Source organism: Carassius gibelio, chromosome B18 (genome assembly GCF_023724105.1).
Source record: "Carassius gibelio isolate Cgi1373 ecotype wild population from Czech Republic chromosome B18, carGib1.2-hapl.c, whole genome shotgun sequence".
Taxonomy (NCBI): Eukaryota; Metazoa; Chordata; class Actinopteri; order Cypriniformes; family Cyprinidae; genus Carassius; species Carassius gibelio.
This window is the reverse complement of record NC_068413.1, coordinates 4,721,195-4,727,202: the sequence shown is the minus strand read 5'-3', so window position 1 is coordinate 4,727,202 and position 6,008 is coordinate 4,721,195.

The following is a 6,008-nucleotide window of genomic DNA, read 5'->3' as shown; positions in this document are numbered from 1 at the left end:
TACATCATTATTCCATTTTTCAGTGTCACATGATCCTTCAGAAATCATTCTTATATTCTGATTGGCTGCTCAAGAAATATTTCTTATTACTGTCAGTAACAGAAATCAAGAGACATTATTTTAGGATTCTATTATGAACAGAAAATTCCATTGAAATCAGTGTCTCTACTTTTGATGGATTTATAATTCATCCTTGCTTAATAAAAAGGGGGTAGAAGGAAGTATTTAAGCAAGAATGTGGTATTTTTACGTTTTTGCAGGTGTCAAGCTCATGTCACCCATGACACTAAAGCAATCAGTCTTGCTCACACTGGCGTTGAACAGACACACACACTCAAACAATGTCTGGTGTTTCACCGTGGTCCTGGTTCCCCTCTGCTGGCTGTCTGTCTGCCTCATTGAACATCTCCACATGTGTGATAAGACCAGAGAAGGAGGGCTTGATCTTTGACCTGTGATCTAATCTGAGGGAATAAATCACTAATTTGTGTGTGTGTGTGTGTGTGTGTTTCAAAATGTCTATGATAACAGCTACATCACAGGATAGTATATAAGGCAGTGCAAACAGCATCTACATATAAAGATAAAGGACATATATATATATATATATATATATATATATATATAACTAAATATATACACTTATTCATATAGGCCTATGGCCAACATTATTTCATTAAGAATATAGACAAAACATGTATTAATGTAATTGTCTATTGGCAATATGTTTAATCTGTTCTATATTTATTTATATTTATTAAAAATAACATCATTATCAATTTGCCACTTCTATAAATCAATTACTTAAAAAAAAAAAAAAAAAAAAAAAAAAAAAATTCACAGATCCCTTTACTCTTACTCTAATATATGTATAATGATACACTAATGATTAATTATTACTTAATACAAAATCATATTTAATAATGCAAAACAAAATAACTCCACATGATGTTTCTCTCTCTGTGCCATTTAGTACTTTCAGACAATGATGTGTGTCGTTAATAATTTATTTTGCATGGCTGCATAATGTAATGCCGAAATACACAATAATATGTTTTCAATTTCAAAAAGTAAATTAAAATAAATCATGATCGTTTTCTAAAGTATGTTTTCATGGGTGTTAATCGCTTCATTTTTGTTGGAAGAAAAAACAACTGTCACACCGTGATAAAGGCTGAAGGTGAACGCAGCGAAGACGTACTGGTATTGGATGCGAGAACACACACACCACACGCACACACGCACGCACACACGCACGCGCACACGCACGCACACACACACGCACACACACCTTGTACTCTCTGATGTTCGCTCTGCTCGGCGCCCCTGTGGATGGAAAAACGCGCTGAATCCATGCAGACTCAGATCAGGGGAGGAGCCGGAACTTGATGCAGCTTGCCACCGTCTCAAATGAGTTTTTAAAGGGGACTGAAGTGATCACTAATTAATCAAATAATTGTTTAGGGGGGCTGGGCATAAGTTTAGGGGGGCTGAAGCCCCCCTAAAAAGGGCCTAGCGACGCCCCTGCCTTGTGGTAAATCAACCATCTGGGAAGCTCAGGATTTTTAAACCGGTGAATGCAGTACCAAACTCTACCACCAGATGACAGACGTGTCTTATGTATTTCTTTATAATAACCGAAACTAGATCTTTGGAGGTCACTAAGGAAAATGTCCCTGCAAAAACCTGTTGCTGAGCTATAAGGCGTTGCTGTGAGGTTGCCAGGGTGTTCTGGTCGGGTTTATAGGCGCTAGTTTAATAATAAAGGAAACTGTGATAACCCCAAATTTAGTTGATCAAAAAGAGAAAACTGACCACTAGTAGCTGCTTATATTCCTTGGCATTATTACTTGTGCTCAGACATATTTCACAATGTTTACAATCGATATGTCATAGATGTGCCTGTGTTCAAGCATAGGTTTTGGACCTTGAGGTACATATGACATTTTCTGCTATGGAAGGAAACTCTGCAAAGTTTAAAAAAAATTGAAAATATTTTTGTGCATTTTTCAAAGTTCACAAGAAAATACTATTTCAGTTCAACTGGCTAAATTTTGCTGCAAAGTGGTATAGCATTTAGCATCTTTTGTTCAGTGAGAATTTCAGGCAGGCGAATACGGTACATAAATCCACTTTACTGTATTCACACTCGAACCAATGTCAAAGCAGATCTTAGGCATCCTTAGCAAAGTGTTATGTTGTGGCAGGCTAATAGATGAGATGTGGCATCAAACACCCCAAACATGAACAAAAATAACATGCAAACATGTAACCGTTCATTGAATAATTCGCACCCTGATTTAAATATCTTTTGCTGATAAATGTGCCCCAATACAGATACCCTAATACACCCCTGGTGTTGTAAAATCATTTTAATAATGCCATGTTATATTGTTTTCCGATCAAAAGACCCAACGCTGTCACGATTATAAATGCAGGAAACAACTTAAATGTAACGTTAGCAATTCCATCTTCAGAATGTAACCCACACAAATATTCATAAACGACTGGAGGGCCTAATTCCATCTAACATCATCTTATCTGTGTTTAGATAGTCCATCTTTCAGTCCTTACCTATGATAAAGACACTGTTATTCAATATTTCACTTGTTATTGTCAAATATTTTCGATATCGCAGCTACCACTTGCACCTGTGGCGTTCACCATAAATAGACACGATGACGCTAAAAAGATAAAGTTGATTGATTAGAAAAGTTACAGATAATGTTGATTGGTTAATACGGAGGAAGGCTAATTTAATCCATCCTTCAATTTGCTTTTTTATTTTATTTTCTTTTATATTTTAATTTTGTAATAATAATAATTCCTTACATTTATATAGCTCTTTTCTAAGCACTCAAAGCACTTTACATTGTTAAGGGGTATCTCCTCATCCACCACCAGTGTGCAGCATCCTCCTGGATGATGCGACGTCAGCCATAGTGCGCCAGAACGGCCACCACACACCAGCTTACTGGTGGAGAGTAGACAGAGTGTAGATAGATAGACAGACAGACAGACAGACAGACAGACAGACAGATAGACAGATAGACAGATAGATAGATAGATAGATAGATAGATAGATAAATAGATAGATAGATAGAATCGTTGCTCAACTTCATCTTGTCTCATGAAATGACATTGTATTGTTCTACATGGATTGTGTCAGTAATTTCCCCCTGAATGTTAAGTTTATGCTTCTCTCAGCAGTATCATGAGTTTCATGGTTGAGAACCCACTGAACTCCAGGATGAGAGGACAGACTAATAACACAAGACAGGGAGAATTTTTCCCTGGGCCCAGGTGCAGCGTCCAGGGGACCTAGAACACAACGGCACTGCCAAGGCAATCAGAAACAAGAACGCACCCAGCGGTCCAGCCCTCAGAAACAGGTTCTTTAGAAGAGACGTTTATTTGAACAGCAGAATGCATGCCAGAAATGAATAATTTACAGCAGCATTTTCATGTCTTTGTCCCTCGTTTCCAGTTCAAGAGAGTCCCTTTGAAAGGTCTAAGCAAGGCAGGTGACCTTTCCTGCCCGATGTCCATTCAAACAGAGCCAGCCAACCGAGTTCATACTGTCGAGTTTTGCATGTCAAATCCTTTCATTTACAGCGGTTTCCCGTTGGTTATACATTTAGTTACAAAGAGAGAGAATTCATCAGGCAGAAATTATGCACGTCGATAACACCATCTGTCATTATTAGCAGAATATTTTTTTTCAGCACCACCTGGAATCCAACGCCAGACAAATCTCTCATTATATGGTCTGCACCATGGAATCCTGCCCAGTTCATTCATCACACAACCACTAATGCACTAGTTCAGATATGGACCTTTACGTCACACATCTGTGTCCACAGAGCAGTCTGTGGGGTAATCAGGATGACCTCTGACCTTTAGACACTATACATGACCAGTTGTCACCTTTAAGTGTGAGTAAGTTCAAAAGCCCATAAGGGGAAACAAGAGAAACAATAATTATTACACTTTCAGTTTCGATAACTAATTAATTTTTACCCTTACCTACAAACATGAATATTTTCCTCACATTTCTAACAGCTGAGCTTGGTATAACTGGATTTACAGAATGCTATAAATGTGTTTATAGAGTCATTTAGCAGCGATGGCCTTGTGGTAAATCAACCATCTGGGAAGCTCAGGATTTTTAAACCGGTGAATGCAGTACCAAACTCTACCACCAGATGACAGACGTGTCTTATGTATTTCTTTATAATAACCGAAACTAGATCTTTGGAGGTCACTAAGGAAAATGTCCCTGCAAAAACCTGTTGCTGAGCTATAAGGCGTTGCTGTGAGGTTGCCAGGGTGTTCTGGTCGGGTTTATAGGCGCTAGTTTAATAATAAAGGAAACTGTGATAACCCCAAATTTAGTTGATCAAAAAGAGAAAACTGACCACTAGTAGCTGCTTATATTCCTTGGCATTATTACTTGTGCTCAGACATATTTCACAGTGTTTACAATCGATATGTCATAGATGTGCCTGTGTTCAAGCATAGGTTTTGGACCTTGAGGTACATATGACATTTTCTGCTATGGAAGGAAACTCTGCAAAGTTTAAAAAAAATTGAAAATATTTTTGTGCATTTTTCAAAGTTCACAAGAAAATACTATTTCAGTTCAACTGGCTAAATTTTGCTGCAAAGTGGTATAGCATTTAGCATCTTTTGTTCAGTGAGAATTTCAGGCAGGCGAATACGGTACATAAATCCACTTTACTGTATTCACACTCGAACCAATGTCAAAGCAGATCTTAGGCATCCTTAGCAAAGTGTTATGTTGTGACAGGCTAATAGATGAGATGTGGCATCAAACACCCCAAACATGAACAAAAATAACATGCAAACATGTAACCGTTCATTGAATAATTCGCACCCTGATTTAAATATCTTTTGCTGATAAATGTGCCCCAATACAGATACCCTAATACACCCCTGGTGTTGTAAAATCATTTTAATAATGCCATGTTATATTGTTTTCCGATCAAAAGACCCAACGCTGTCACGATTATAAATGCAGGAAACAACTTAAATGTAACGTTAGCAATTCCATCTTCAGAATGTAACCCACACAAATATTCATAAACGACTGGAGGGCCTAATTCCATCTAACATCATCTTATCTGTGTTTAGATAGTCCATCTTTCAGTCCTTACCTATGATAAAGACACTGTTATTCAATATTTCACTTGTTATTGTCAAATATTTTCGATATCGCAGCTACCACTTGCACCTGTGGCGTTCACCATAAATAGACACGATGACGCTAAAAAGATAAAGTTGATTGATTAGAAAAGTTACAGATAATGTTGATTGGTTAATACGGAGGAAGGCTAATTTAATCCATCCTTCAATTTGCTTTTTTATTTTATTTTCTTTTATATTTTAATTTTGTAATAATAATAATTCCTTACATTTATATAGCTCTTTTCTAAGCACTCAAAGCACTTTACATTGTTAAGGGGTATCTCCTCATCCACCACCAGTGTGCAGCATCCTCCTGGATGATGCGACGTCAGCCATAGTGCGCCAGAACGGCCACCACACACCAGCTTACTGGTGGAGAGTAGACAGAGTGTAGATAGATAGATAGACAGACAGACAGACAGACAGACAGACAGACAGACAGATAGACAGATAGACAGATAGATAGATAGATAGATAGATAGATAGATAGATAGATAGATAAATAGATAGATAGATAGAATCGTTGCTCAACTTCATCTTGTATCATGAAATGACATTGTATTGTTCTACATGGATTGTGTCAGTAATTTCCCCCTGAATGTTAAGTTTATGCTTCTCTCAGCAGTATCATGAGTTTCATGGTTGAGAACCCACTGAACTCCAGGATGAGAGGACAGACTAATAACACAAGACAGGGAGAATTTTTCCCTGGGCCCAGGTGCAGCGTCCAGGGGACCTAGAACACAACGGCACTGCCAAGGCAATCAGAAACAAGAACGCACCCAGCGGTCCAGCCCTCA